Here is a 15343-nt window from a genome sequence, read left to right on the forward strand (position 1 = left end):
TTTCCCTCATTGAAGTAAATGGCCTTCATAGGCTAGAATGGGCAGACTTTATTTTAAATTTTAAAGTCTCCTTAAATGTTACATACCAAGAATTTGGTATCAAATTGATTGTTATAATAAATCCCACAACTTCCAGTTGTTGGATTTAATATAACTAGTGCAGGTAAAAAGTTTAGACTTTACCTAAAAAGTTGCCAATTTCAGCTCTGCATTGTTTTTGCTCCTGTGCTCTGATTGGCCAGCCTGCAGCAGCTTCTGCCAGGCTACTTTAATGAGGTGTGAAGTGGCCTGACTTCACACAAAGGAATGTGCTTGGGGGAGAGAATCTCCCCTCAGCAGATGGGGAAGCAGGAAGGGGGAGGGCTGCCAAACTGGTCTTCAAAGGCAAAGAAGGACATCTGGAGCACCCAGCAACACCCCCACATCCTGCAACCCCAGACAGCTAGGTGCCCCCTTGATTAGATTAGGAGAGGGCAGGAGAGGGGTGTGTTTATGATTTTTAGCCACACCAGTGGGTGGGTTCAGCCAGATCTCTCCTCCAAAAATCAGATTCATCCATTTTGGATTTTTGGAGACTGTTGCCTTCTGGGATGGATTTTTTGCCACACTTCCCAGGAAGTGGTCATCACAGGGGGACGACCCTGTCCCTGATTGGAGAACCAGGGCCCCCCTGCTTTTCACCCAGGAGCAAGGATAAAACTGGCAGACCTGCACCCACGCCTCAGATCCCCACCAAATTTCAAGAAGAAAGAACTACAAGAAGAAGAAGGACTGCCCTGCTGGACCCCTAGCCTGCACCTGGACCCTGCACTCAGAAAGACTGCACCAGCTGCACACTTGGGCTTCACCACAAGAAGGACTTTGCCTGGCTTCCACTGGTTCAAGGAGGGACTCCCTGTTTGCTACAGGTGAAAAATTGCTAACCAGAGTCCCCTGCACCAACTCCTGAAAAAGTGACCAGCTGACCACTGTCCAGTGGCCAAAAAGGAGTTTGCGCCAGGTGCATTCTGGGAGTTGAAGTCCGCACTTCCCAAGGACCATCACAGAACTTCTGGACCCTTGAGGTGAGCTGTGGACCCCAAAAGAACCTTAAAAGAACATCTGGGTGAAGCCCCAGAAGTTTGGAAAAGATTGGAGAAATTTTGGAAAAAAGCTCCATAAAGTGACCGACCCGACGCGGAAATTCTAGCCGGCTTGCCTCAACCGCGACCCGGCCTGACTTCGTGGTTCGTCCCGGTAAAGAAAAACATCCAAAAAAGAGACTAAGTCCGAACGTAAAAAGTTGACCGGGACCTTCCAGCCATCGTATCCGAGAAGGGCTCCACGGACGTCGGATCAAGATCCAGGTTTACCCCGGTCGAAGGATTTTCATCTCGAAAAAACGACTAAGTCCGAAGGTAAAAATCACCACCGAGGAAACCGACTTCGCGTATCCGGACAAGGGCTCCAGGAGGTCGGATCCAACTGGCAGGTTCGTCCCGGTGAAGAAAAACTTCAAAATAAAGACTAAGTCAGAAGGTAACTTTTTAACCGAGGCTTCCCGCGACCTGTAGCCGAGCAGGGCTCCATCGCGGTCGGCCTGAAAGTTTGACTTTGTCCCGGTCCTGGTGCAACCAGATGACCCGATTGGCGCTTTTTGTTTCTATGCACTAGAAAATAATAATACTTTAAAAATTCATATCTCCGGTTCCCCTGAACCGATTTGAATCGTTTTTGTGTCATTTTAAAGATAAAAATATAAGCTATTTTTATAAATTGGTTTTGGATTTTTAAACTGTTTCCTGTGTTTTATTTAATTACTGTTGTGTGATATTTGAATGCTTTACACTTTGTCTCCTAAGTTAAGCCTTGACGCTCGATGCCAAGCTACCAAGGGTAGAGCTGGGATTAATTTACTGAGACCTAACTGTACTTTTGTGGAGGTTTGTGGCTTGTTGCTAGGTGTAGGTACCTACCTGCCCTACCAATAACCCATTTTCCAACATAATTGGAAGCAGCGACGGGATCCTGTACTTGTGTTCAATATCACGTTACAGTTTTAGATAAAACAAATTAAAAATCCTTTAAATTGTCCTAGTGCAAAAATTGTTTTTAATTTTTAATTTTAAATTTTTTTTAAAAAATTAATTTGGATTAATTTCAATTATTGAATTTTTGTAATTTTTCTAAATTCTTGTTTCCAATTTTTGCAAAAAGTTTTTGTTGACACAAAACTAGGGAACCATGGAGCTTGATCTGGCTAGCCTACCCACACTGACAGTAGTCCAGCTTAGGGGGTTGTGTATTGAGAGGGGGTTGCCTGCAACCACTAATCTCAGGAAGGAAATCCTGATTAAATCCCTGACAGCATGGGCTGAGGCCCAAGAGGTAGAGACAGAGGAAGCTCCAGAGGAGGAACCAAAAGAGGATGATGCTAACTCTAACCACTCAGGGGAGGAAAGGCATCAGACCCCAAGTGAGGAAGAGGAGGAACGGTCCTCACTGGACACAGTCACTAGGGGCAGACCCAAAGCTAGTGGTAGGAAGAGGGTCCTTTCAGGAGGAGAGAACCCATCCATCAGGGAAAGAGAGCTGGAAGCCCAGCTAGCCTACATAGCTTTGGAAGCAGAGAAGCTGGCCCTAGAAAAGAAAAAGTGGGCATACAAAGAGAAAAGAGATGGAAGCAGCGATAAAGAAGCTGAGGTGTCCATGGGTGGGGGAGTTTGCCCCAGATTACCCAAGGGGGTGGTTCCTGCTTATGTAGAGGGGGATGACATAGATAAGTGGCTAGGGGCCTTTGAGAGGGCACTCCAAATGAGAAGGGTTAGGCCTCAATACTGGGGTTCCCTTTTGTGGGAGTTGGTCCCCAACTCAGGGAGGGATAGGCTTCTGACCTTAAGGGGGGAGGAGGCAGATTCATACCCTAGTATGAAGAGGTGCTTAGTCAAGAAGTTTGGTCTGACACCAGAGCAATATAGAATGAAGTTCAGGGACACCCAGAAGGTCAGTACCCAGTCTTGGGTTGACTTTGTGGACACCTCACTAAAGGCACTAGAGGGCTGGATTATTGGCAACAAAGTAAATACTTATGAGGGGTTATACAATCTGATCATGAGAGAGCACATCTTGACCAATTGTATCCAAGAAAGGTTACGCCAGCATCTAGTGGACTCTAAGCTGACCAACCCTAGAGAGCTAGGGGAGGCAGCTGATGAGTGGTTGAGAACCAGGGTGGTTGTCAAGTCCCAGGGGGGAGACTCCAAGAAGGGGGGGACAGGTCCCCAAAAACCTAAGGAGGGAGGTGGTAAGCCCACCACAGAGACTCCCTCTGTACCCCAGAACCCTAAGAAGGAGGAGAGTAAATCCCACTCCCACTCTGACATGCAGAGACAGGGAGACCCAGGGTTAAAAAAGCTCTTGGACAGTAGGGCTTGCTTTGACTGTCAGCAGACAGGTCACTTCAGAGGAGATGCAGCCTGTCCAAAGAAGGTGGTTAGCACTGGGCTGTCCAGTGTAGCCATAGAGGAGGATTCCTCAGATGATGAAGTCCTCCTAGCATTGTGCTGGGAGACAGGACCAGATGGTAAGCTGGTGATCCCTGAGGGTGGGAGTAGGCACTTCCACCACATTCAAGTGAATGGGATCCCTACCACTGGCCTGAGAGACACCTGTGCCAGTCACACTGTAGTGAGTGACCGGTTAGTGACCCCAGACATGTATGTCCCAGGAAAGACAAAGAAAGTCAGGATAGCCACAGGGGAGGTCACCTCCAAACCTGTAGCCATAGTGCCCCTAGAGAGGGAGGGTATCCTTGACTGGATTAGGGTGGTAGTCAGTGCTGACCTTCCCCTAGATTGTATCCTGGGCAATGACCTCCCAGAGGTGAGTCTGGTCACAGATGGGGTGGTCGCCCAGGGCGCCCCCCCAACCCAAAGTCCTGGGGAGTCAGTCCCTACAGTTAGGAGACAGGGGTCCCCAAGAAAAGGAAAGAAGAAAAGGAAGGGTAGGCCACTCTTAAAGAGAGTTCCAGGGAGCCAAAGGCCTTCTGCCCCAGTAGGGGGGGAGCCCAGAGTTGGCACTGGTGAGGCCTCACCTGACCCCAAGGAAGTCCTGAGTAGTCAGGCAGCTGTCCAGATGCAAGGTGTTGCCCCTGCACTGACAGAAGGGAGAGTGGAAGGAGGGTGTCTGCCACAGGAGGTGGTAGCCCCCCACTCTAGACAGCAAGAGGGGTGCCAGGACCCCAAAGATGCCCCTAAAGCAGCTCAGCCACCTGTCAGTGGAGAGCTTAGGGTGTGGTTCTGGGTACTGACAGCTGTCAGTAGCCTCTGCTGGGTGCTAGCCTTCCTGGCAGCACTGTACTTGGCCTGGGAGGCAGACCCCAGGGCCAATAGCAAAGTAGGCCCCCTGACCCTATTGGTCATGGTGGGGTTGCTCAAGTGTTGGGTGACCTCTTTGGGTAAGCTAGGTGTTGCCCTAGCAAAGTTAGGAGTAGGGGAGGTGGGCACCTCACTACCCAAGTTGGCAGAGAGAGAGGAGGAAGACCCCCCTAGAGGGAAGTTTCAGTTTGAAATGGGTCCTTTCATTGTTGGGGTGGGTTCACTACCCAGAGGGAGAGACCCTGACAGGAGGATGTAAGGCAGAGTAGGCCCTGCAAAGGGACAGCCAGTTTTCTTCACTGTCTTCCTCGCCTAACAAGCCAGGAAGACTCTCCCAGGGTTGGGCTGAGTCTCCTGGGCGTGTGGGCTGGGGGGGGGTTGTGTGAGAAACTGGGGCTGATTGCAGAGGCCCCCTAACTTTTTGCCCCCATTTTCCACTTTATGCTGGTGTTTTCCTGACTCTGATGGTGCCCTGGGTACTGCTAACCAGTCCCAGGGCCTGTGCTCTGTGTAAAATGGATATGCAAAGTAGGCTAATTATAATTGGCTAAGTTAACCTACCTATAAGTCCCTAGTATATGGTAGGGCATGTAGGTTTAGGGACCACAGCATAGGTGGTGCACACCTAGGTGCATTGCTGAGGTGCCCAGTGTCATTTTAAAAGCAAGCCTGCCTTGCTGCCTGCTTTTAAATTAAAGTTATATGCAAATTCGACTTTGGAATTAAAGGTACTTCCAAAGTCTTAAACTACCTTATTTTTACATATAAGTCACCCCTAAGGTGTGCCCTATGTGCCCCTAGGGCTGGGTGCCATGTAACTATAAGCAGGGACTTTATAAAAATAGATTTATAAGCCCTGGTGAGGTAAAAACAGCCAAATTCGTTTTTCCCTCATTGAAGTAAATGGCCTTCATAGGCTAGAATGGGCAGACTTTATTTTAAATTTTAAAGTCTCCTTAAATGTTACATACCAAGAATTTGGTATCAAATTGATTGTTATAATAAATCCCACAACTTCCAGTTGTTGGATTTAATATAACTAGTGCAGGTAAAAAGTTTAGACTTTACCTAAAAAGTTGCCAATTTCAGCTCTGCAATGTTTTTGCTCCTGTGCTCTGATTGGCCAGCCTGCAGCAGCTTCTGCCAGGCTACTTTAATGAGGTGTGAAGTGGCCTGACTTCACACAAAGGAATGTGCTTGGGGGAGAGAATCTCCCCTCAGCAGATGGGGAAGCAGGAAGGGGGAGGGCTGCCAAACTGGTCTTCAAAGGCAAAGAAGGACATCTGGAGCACCCAGCAACACCCCCACATCCTGCAACCCCAGACAGCTAGGTGCCCCCTTGATTAGATTAGGAGAGGGCAGGAGAGGGGTGTGTTTATGATTTTTAGCCACACCAGTGGGTGGGTTCAGCCAGATCTCTCCTCCAAAAATCAGATTCATCCATTTTGGATTTTTGGAGACTGTTGCCTTCTGGGATGGATTTTTTGCCACACTTCCCAGGAAGTGGTCATCACAGGGGGACGACCCTGTCCCTGATTGGAGAACCAGGGCCCCCCTGCTTTTCACCCAGGAGCAAGGATAAAACTGGCAGACCTGCACCCACGCCTCAGATCCCCACCAAATTTCAAGAAGAAAGAACTACAAGAAGAAGAAGGACTGCCCTGCTGGACCCCTAGCCTGCACCTGGACCCTGCACTCAGAAAGACTGCACCAGCTGCACACTTGGGCTTCACCACAAGAAGGACTTTGCTTGGCTTCCACTGGTTCAAGGAGGGACTCCCTGTTTGCTACAGGTGAAAAATTGCTAACCAGAGTCCCCTGCACCAACTCCTGAAAAAGTGACCAGCTGACCACTGTCCAGTGGCCAAAAAGGAGTTTGCGCCAGGTGCATTCTGGGAGTTGAAGTCCGCACTTCCCAAGGACCATCACAGAACTTCTGGACCCTTGAGGTGAGCTGTGGACCCCAAAAGAACCTTAAAAGAACATCTGGGTGAAGCCCCAGAAGTTTGGAAAAGATTGGAGAAATTTTGGAAAAAAGCTCCATAAAGTGACCGACCCGACGCGGAAATTCTAGCCGGCTTGCCTCAACCGCGACCCGGCCTGACTTCGTGGTTCGTCCCGGTAAAGAAAAACATCCAAAAAAGAGACTAAGTCCGAACGTAAAAAGTTGACCGGGACCTTCCAGCCATCGTATCCGAGAAGGGCTCCACGGACGTCGGATCAAGATCCAGGTTTACCCCGGTCGAAGGATTTTCATCTCGAAAAAACGACTAAGTCCGAAGGTAAAAATCACCACCGAGGAAACCGACTTCGCGTATCCGGACAAGGGCTCCAGGAGGTCGGATCCAACTGGCAGGTTCGTCCCGGTGAAGAAAAACTTCAAAATAAAGACTAAGTCAGAAGGTAACTTTTTAACCGAGGCTTCCCGCGACCTGTAGCCGAGCAGGGCTCCATCGCGGTCGGCCTGAAAGTTTGACTTTGTCCCGGTCCTGGTGCAACCAGATGACCCGATTGGCGCTTTTTGTTTCTATGCGCTAGAAAATAATAATACTTTAAAAATTCATATCTCCGGTTCCCCTGAACCGATTTGAATCGTTTTTGTGTCATTTTAAAGATAAAAATATAAGCTATTTTTATAAATTGGTTTTGGATTTTTAAACTGTTTCCTGTGTTTTATTTAATTACTGTTGTGTGATATTTGAATGCTTTACACTTTGTCTCCTAAGTTAAGCCTTGACGCTCGATGCCAAGCTACCAAGGGTAGAGCTGGGATTAATTTACTGAGACCTAACTGTACTTTTGTGGAGGTTTGTGGCTTGTTGCTAGGTGTAGGTACCTACCTGCCCTACCAATAACCCATTTTCCAACATATACTCTTCCAAAAATACACAAATCAGACACCTTTCCTCCTGGTAGACCCATCATTTCAGGTATAGGCTCCCCAACTGAGAAATTGTCTGAATATATTGACATCTTTCTTCAACCTTTTGTCAACAACTTACCCTCACATATTAAGGACACTAAAAGTCTCTTATGTAAAATCAATAATTATGAATGGACAGAGGGACATTTCCTGGCAACTCTGGATGTCACCTCATTATACACTAGCATTCCTAGAACAGAAGGGGTGGCTATTCAACACTTCCTAGACACACGGGGGGCCACTTTCTTTGAACATTCTAACATGTTAATGGATTTCATCTCGGCTGTTTTAGACAACATCTTCTTACATAATGGTACCTGGTATCGTCAGATACAAGGAGTAGCCAGGGGAGCAAAATTTTCACCATCATTCGCAAACTTGTACATGTGCTTTTTTGAGAAAATACATGTTTGGAAGAATTGCCCCCCTGAACTGGCACAACACATTCTATATTGGGGCAGATACATTGATGATATCCTCTTATTCTGGTCGGGGGATGCACCTCTCCTTGACCGATTCTTCCAACATCTAAATATCAACATATACAATATCAAGTTTTCTTTTGAATACAGCACATCAGTGAACTTCCTAGACCTTACACTATACATCAAACACAATAGGATATGCTCCAGACTATACAAAAAACCAACAGCCTGCAATGCTGTTCTACACGCTACCAGCTCTCACCCAGCTTCACAAACTGAACCATTCCATTTGGGGAAAGCACTAGGATTAGACATAATTGTAGTGGGGACAATATTTTTCAGAATGAACTAGACCAAATGGAACAACGTTTCAAGCATAGGGGCTACCACCAAACCGTTTTACATAAAGCTAGGAATAGAATCAAGAATACAAAACAATCAGACTTGCTCACTACATTGAGAAAGAAAGGGGTTCACAACCAGCTATCACTTATCACTACATACAACACCATGAGTTCCCACATCTACAAAATCATACGGAAACATTGGACGTTTCTATTAGTGGACAGCACTCTAAAAAAGGGCCTCACGGATAGACCTAGTATCACCTACAGCAGGGGACGTACATTACAAGATTCTTTATGTCACAGCTATACACCACCGGACATGAAAAACAGATGGTTACCTAAACCGCCAAACGGCTCATATAAATGTGGTCAATGCAACATTTGCATGTACATCAAAGACAAGTTTGTGAATTTTCAATATAACACTCCTGTTATACACAAAATACGAAAATTCATGAACTGTAATACCAAATTAAAAATTTGTTGTTTACTGTCTCATCTGTGTGTGCAAGCACATCTATGTCGGAAGTACGATTAGACCATTAAACGACAGGATTCAAGAACACATCAGGGCTATCCGTACCAACAACACTACCTACCCATTCGCCACACATTACAACACCGCCCATGGTCAACGTGAAATCTTGAATATCGCTGCACATGGGATAGATTCTGTTAACAACTTACCACGGGCGGTAATAAAACCCTTACTCTTAGACGTCTGGAAAGTAACTGGATTGTAAATCTTAGGGCTGTAGAGGAGGGTCTCAATATCGAAAAAGACTTAAAAGTATTCCTCTAACATCCCTATATATGGACACCAGTCCTTTTGTGGTACTGTCTATTTGTTATTACATTTTCTCTTTCTCCATCCTGTGGACATCATGAATATGAACTACACTGTCACATCTACCATTAATGCGGCATTGGATAATCAAATGTTCAATTTATACTTGCACTTCTTCACTCCACATTCACAAGACTGTATGTATGCATTGCTGAATCCCTGTATAATAATGTATTCGTACTGCCCTGGTATACTTATTTATATTGCAGCACACTATGCAGTTACAGGTTCATTACCTATACACTGTACATCTTCGGCAATAGATTATTGAAGCATGTACGTTAACGTGTCCACTTAATTTGTGATATCTGTTGTTTTCAACATAATTTGTCCGATCTATTTGTAATACACTAACTGTACACATACATGTATCTTTTGTACCAATTGTACTCATTTGTTCTTTATCTTGGATAGTCCTACTTCTTTTTCTACTACTTGGGCAGCCCACCCTGTACTTTGATGCTCGCCCTTGGAATAACTAACGCAGCCTTACATTGTTTATTCTCTATTTCACGAAACGGTATTCCTATATGGACGCATTGTTTTATTTCGGTAAAACATTCTAGTTGCATTATTTTGGTATCAACAATCCCATTGTATGACACTATGTGGTTGCAGACATAATATGGATACACTTAAAATCTCTGTAATAGATAATTGAACTTGTACGCCAAATGTGTCCACTTAAATCTGAGTCTTTTCTACTTTGATGTATCTCGCCTGTCTTATCTGCAACACATATACTATGGTTATCGCTACAACCAATCTGTTATCATTTCAAAATGGCTCTCGCCCTGTGTAAGGAAATGCCTCCTTGGCATGGTTACCCCCTAACGTTTTGCCTTTGCTGATGCTAAGTTATGATTTGAAAGTGTGCTGGGACCCTGCTAACCAGGCCCCAGCACCATTGTTCTTTCCCTAAACTGTACCTTTGTCTCCACAATTGGCACAACCCTGGCACTCAGGTAAGTTCCTTTTAACTGGTACCCCAGGTACCAAGGGCCCTGTTGCGAGGGAACGTCTCTAAGGGCTGCAGCATGTCTTATGCCACCCTAGGGACCCCTCACTCAGCCCATGCACACCCCTTTTGTTACAGCACCCCAGGGCATCCCAGCTAGTGGAGATGCCCGCCCCTCCGGCCACTGCCCCACTTTTGGCGGCAAGGCTGGAGGAGATAATGAGAAAAACAAGGAGGAGTCACCCACCAGTCAGGACAGCCCCTAAGGTGTCCTGAGCTGAGGTGACCCCTGCCTTGAGAAATCCTCCATCTTGAGTTTGGAGGATTCCCCCAATAGGATTAGGGATGTGCGCCCCTCCCCACAGGGAGGAGGCACAAAGAGGGTGTAGCCACCCTCAAAGACAGTAGCCTGCCCTCCCAGACCTAAACACACTCCTAAATTCAGTATTTAGGGGCTCCCCAGATCCCAGAAAATCAGATTCCTGCAACCTGAAGAAACAAGAGGGACTGCTGACCTACAAGCCTGCAGAGAAGGAGTAAGACGACAACTGCTTTGGCCCCAGCCCTACCGGCCTGTCTCCAACTTCGAAAACCTGCTCCAGCGATGCATCAGACAGGGACCAGCGACCTCTGAAGCCTCAGAGGACTGCCCTGGACTAAAGGACCAAGAAACTCCCGTGAACAGCAGCCCTGTTCAAAACCAGCTACTTCTTTGCAACAAAGAAGCAACTTTCAAAGACTGCACGTTTCCCGCCAGAAGCGTGAGACTTCACACTCTGCACCCGACGCCCCCGGCTCAAGATCCAGAGAACAAACACCTCAGAGAGGACTCCCCGGCGACTGCGAGCCCATGAGTAACCAGAGACGAACCCCCACAGCGACGCCTGCAGAGAGAATCCAGAGGCTCCCACTGACCGCAACTGCCTGTAACAAGGGACCCGATGCCTGGAACCAACACTGCACCACAGCCCCCAGGACCTTAAGGAACCGAACCTCAGCGCAGGAGTGACCCCCAGGCGACCCTCTGCCTTGCCCAGGTGGTAGCTGTCCTGAGAAGCCCCCCCCTGTACCTGCCTGCACAGCTAGAGTGACCCCCCCGGGTCCCTCCAAACCCGATGCCGGCTTTGCACACTGCACCCGGCTGCCCCTGTGCCGCTGAGGGTGTGTTTTGTGTGCCTACTTGTGTCCCCCCCAGTGCTCTACAAAACCCCCCTGATCTGCCCCCCAAGGACGCAGGTACTTACCTGCTGGCAGACTGGAACCGGAGCACTCCTGTTCTCCATAGGCGCCTATGTGTTTTGGGCACCTCTTTGACCTCTCCACCTGACCGGTCCTGAGCTGCTGGTGTGGTAACTTTGGGGTTGCCTTGAACCCCCAACGGTGGGATGCCTATGCCCCAGAACGTAGACTTGTAAGTGTTTTACTTACCTCCTAACTAACCTTTACTTACCTCCCCCAGGAACTGTTGATTTTTGCATTGTGTCCGCTTTGAAAATAGCTTATTGCCATTTTTACAAAGACTGTACATGATATGTGAAGTACCTTGCATTTAAAGTGTTTAATGTAAATCTTGAACCTGTGGTTCTTAAAATAAACTAAGAAAATATATTTTTTCAATATAAAAACCTATTGGCCTGGAGTAAGTCTTTGAGTGTGTGTTCCTCATTTATTGCCTGTGTGTGTACAACAAATGCTTAACACTACCCTCTGATACGCCTACTGCTCGACCACACTACCACAAAATAGAGCATTAAAATTATCTACTTTTGCCACTATCTTACCTCTAAGGGGAACCCTTGGACTCTGTGCACACTATTTCTTACTTTGAAATAGTATATACAGAGCCAACTTACTACACCCTTCTTTATGTAGTTTAATCCCACCTTTCTTTCTATTACCTAAGTAGTCCTCCTTTGATTTCGATGCATGCTGTTTTAACAACTAACGCTGCCAATGCATGCTTTACGTTGCACATACACCGATTGCGCGTGACGTACACACTGTACCTTTCCTTATTGGATAATTGAACTTTGTCATGCCATACGTGTCTACCCAAATCTTTGTGAGTTATCTTTTTCACTGTATTTCGCTGGCCCTTTTTGCAATACATGTAGTATGTACATTTCTAAACCCTGTTCTTGTTAACTCCATATGGCACTCGCTTTATTACGAGTTTAGTCCTACCTCTCTTTCCATTACCTAAGTAGTCCTTTTTTTTATTTCAATGCACGCTTTTAAAACAACTAACGCCGCCGATGCATGCCACTAATTGCACTTACACCGACTGCATGACATGAAGACCACCTAATAGGTAAGCGCTTCACTCAGCCGTCTGTTTCTGTTCCCAGCTGTCCTTTTAGTTACTGCAAAGCTTCAGCTTCATGCCGCCCAGCTCACCCTTCCATCTTTCCTTCCATTTGGCTATATTCGTATCCACGTGGGTTTACAATAGACTTTTGCAGATCCATTCTTGTAACTTTGTATGCTTCACCTCAAACTTCGGAGGTCCGTTCTTATAGTGCACACTGGTAACCCGGCTGTGCTTCACTTGATGAGCCTTATTGTTACTCCTCTGGCTCATAATTAATATTATCCCTGGGGGTTGCACAAACCCTATTAATATTAACATGTTTCCATAATATTTTTTCATTTTAAGCCTTAAACTCGTAAATCTCCTTCGTTTCAACCTTCTTAAACTTAAAAATAATTAATCTTTTCTTTAGCATTTTCATGGCCTTATTTCACATTATACCCTGTGAAAACCAACTGTGACTTTGTTATTGAAATTAATTCTGCTAGCACTACAGATGCTACATCTCTATTACTCAATCTCGTCTTGGACTTCATGGATTATTTGTGACCATTACTACTATGTGCTAATTTTCTGCTTTGCGGGTATGTTCAACTATATTAATTATATACAACTCTGTTTTCTCCCTGTTTGTCCATATCACTTACCTCACTTTTGGTGGCACTAAAAGCACAATTTAATATTATCAGAACAATTTCTCACTAATTTTCTTGAAACATCAGCAATTCTAGCCTCAATAAACTAAATGGAAATGGCTTGGCACTGTCACGACAAGTTTGAACACAGGGGAGCAGAAATACGAATATCATTCACTGTCTCTCTTTCTTCGCTGTTTTACCTTTTCTCTCTTTAAACTATAAATTTACATATATTGAGATATAATACCTGCCATCTTTGCTCGCAACATCTCTATTGACACACTCTATTTCCATTGATTCATTTCACAGCCTTGAAAAAGTCAAATGAGACGAAACACGTGTCGGCTGTTTTGGATGTATCAGACTGATTGGATTTACCTCTGTTAATGCAAGAATAAATCTCAATTGAGCCATTTTTCAAAGGTTGTCAGGGCCCTCTCGGCATGGGGTCTAATAGAAGGATGTAGTACCCAGTGACGAACCTGGATATAACGGATCCTATCCGCTTCATTCAGCCCATAGTCAGCCTTGAGTTGATCAAAGGGGATTATCTCCTGGGGGTCAAACAAACAGCCAGTACATTTTCAGCTACCATCCCGCCACCTCTTAAAGCAAGTAGCGTCCAGTCCTGGAGCAAACTCTGGGTTGCCAAATATTGATGCCATTGGGGAGGGGAAGGTTGTTAGACCCGCCCTCACAGCCCCTGCATCACCATCGCACAAGATAGCACTAGTCACAGGGGAGGAATAGAGACCCCAGGCCCTGTGCCGTTTAAGGAGCTAGGGCTCCTTCCAGATGTGATAGCCCACCACCGCTTGGTCCATAAAACACCAGTGCTTCTCTGTAAGGGGTCTACTTCATTCCACTAGGTATTGGAGTTGTGATGCCTGGCAATATCACAGGAGACACGGTACCGCAAGGCCTCCATCACGTGTGGGACGGTATATAAGTTGTCGGTGGAGGCGAGGTTACCTACCCCCCTGTATAAAGTAGTTGATGCCCGCCTGCATGGCCCATAGGGCCTCTTGAAGCAGGGTCAATTGTAAAGCTTGAAAGAGGTAGAGGACGCGTGGTCATCTTAAAGGCCGCTATTCTACTGAACCAGGAGAGCCCCAGGAGTACCCAGGAGGAAATATCTGCTCGGACCTGCTTAGCTAGGATGTTATAATTAAGAGAGATTGTTTTGGAGAGTGAGCTGGCCAGTTGAATCCCTAGCTATGGTTTGTGTGATGGGCCCACTCAAACAGAAAGCAGGTCTTTATGGCCGCTTCGGTGGAGGCAGAGGCAGAGAGGTTTAAGATAAGGGATTTTTGCATATTGACTTTAAAGCCAGAATATTCTCCAAATGTTTGGACTTCAGCAACTAAAGCTAGGAGGGAAGACAGTGGGTCAGAGAGAGCCAGGATCACATTGTTTGCATATAGGCTTATTAGATGGTCTTCACCCCCGAATGGGATTCCCGTGATGGCAGGGTGTGCTTGGATTCATTGGGCCAGTGGCTCCATGTACAGGGGAAATAGGAGAGGGAATAAGTGACAACCGTGTCGGGTCCCCCTCCCGATAGGAAGTGGCGGGGAAGAAAACCCATTAACTCGCATGTTGGCCCTCAGGGAGCTCTGGATGGCGGACAACCAACTGCAGAACCGTGGGCCGACGCCAAAGAGCTCTAGAGCCTGGTGCATGTAGGCCCACCGGACTCTATCAAAGGCCTTCTCCACATCGATTTAAAGGAGTTGGGCTTCCTTCTGGGATCTAGCAACTTTATCCATCAAATGGTAGAGGCATCTAGTTTTGTCCCTGCATTAGCATGACGGTATGAATCCTGCCTGGTCAGGAGAGATGAGACCCGGCATAGGTGGATTGGCTAAGATGTCGGAGTATATTGTGGCCTGTTAAGGAAGGATATGGGCCTGGAGGACCCGCAGAGCTCAAAGTCCTTGCCAGGCTTAGGGATGATGGAAATAGAGGCTTTGAGCATGGAGTCTGTGAAAGTATAAGTGATGGCAAAGAAATTGAAAAGGCACGTTAGGACTGGGGCTAGTTTGTGGCAAAAAGTCTTGTAAAATGCAGGGGAAAACCTATCGGGCCTGATGACTTTAATGGCTCAAGATAGGCGATCGCCGAGATCACCTCTTCGAGACTATTAGGGGAGTCAAGGAATTTCACACAATGTGGAGGGAGTGGTTGTCAGGGGGTGTAGGATAGGTAGGTTTGGGAGTCAACCAAGGTGCCAGGATCATAAGAGTATAGTGCTTTGCAGAAGAGGTGAAAAGCGTTGGCTATTTGAGCGTCAAATGTGACATTCGGTATCGGGAGTCGTGCGTACGGGTCAGATGGTCCTGGATAGCAATTTGGACTGCAGATAGTGGGCTAGTAATTTACTGTCCTGGTTAGCTCCCAGGTTATATTTGTGTTTAAGGTGAAGTAGGGCATATTCTGCCCTTTCTAAGTAAAAGCGTTTGAGGAGTGCACAAGTGCACTCAAGCTGAATTCATACGTGATCGGCTCCTGTGCGCTTATGAATCGCTTCTAATTCTGT

At 46.5% G+C, this 15343-nt stretch overlaps 1 protein-coding gene across 1 annotated transcript in view; it reads left to right on the forward strand.

Annotated features, from left to right (window-relative positions):
• Positions 1 to 12144: 12144 nt before the first annotated feature.
• PPP4R1 (protein phosphatase 4 regulatory subunit 1) overlaps positions 12145 to 15343 on the forward strand; it is a 689987-nt gene continuing 686788 nt past the window's right edge. Inside the window, exon 1 of the mRNA XM_069216574.1 lies at positions 12145 to 12166. The gene's annotated coding sequence lies outside the window, so the exon portion shown is untranslated. The remainder of the gene's footprint in view (positions 12167 to 15343) is intronic.

This window comes from Pleurodeles waltl, chromosome 2_1, assembly GCF_031143425.1.
Source record: "Pleurodeles waltl isolate 20211129_DDA chromosome 2_1, aPleWal1.hap1.20221129, whole genome shotgun sequence".
Taxonomy (NCBI): domain Eukaryota; kingdom Metazoa; phylum Chordata; class Amphibia; order Caudata; family Salamandridae; genus Pleurodeles; species Pleurodeles waltl.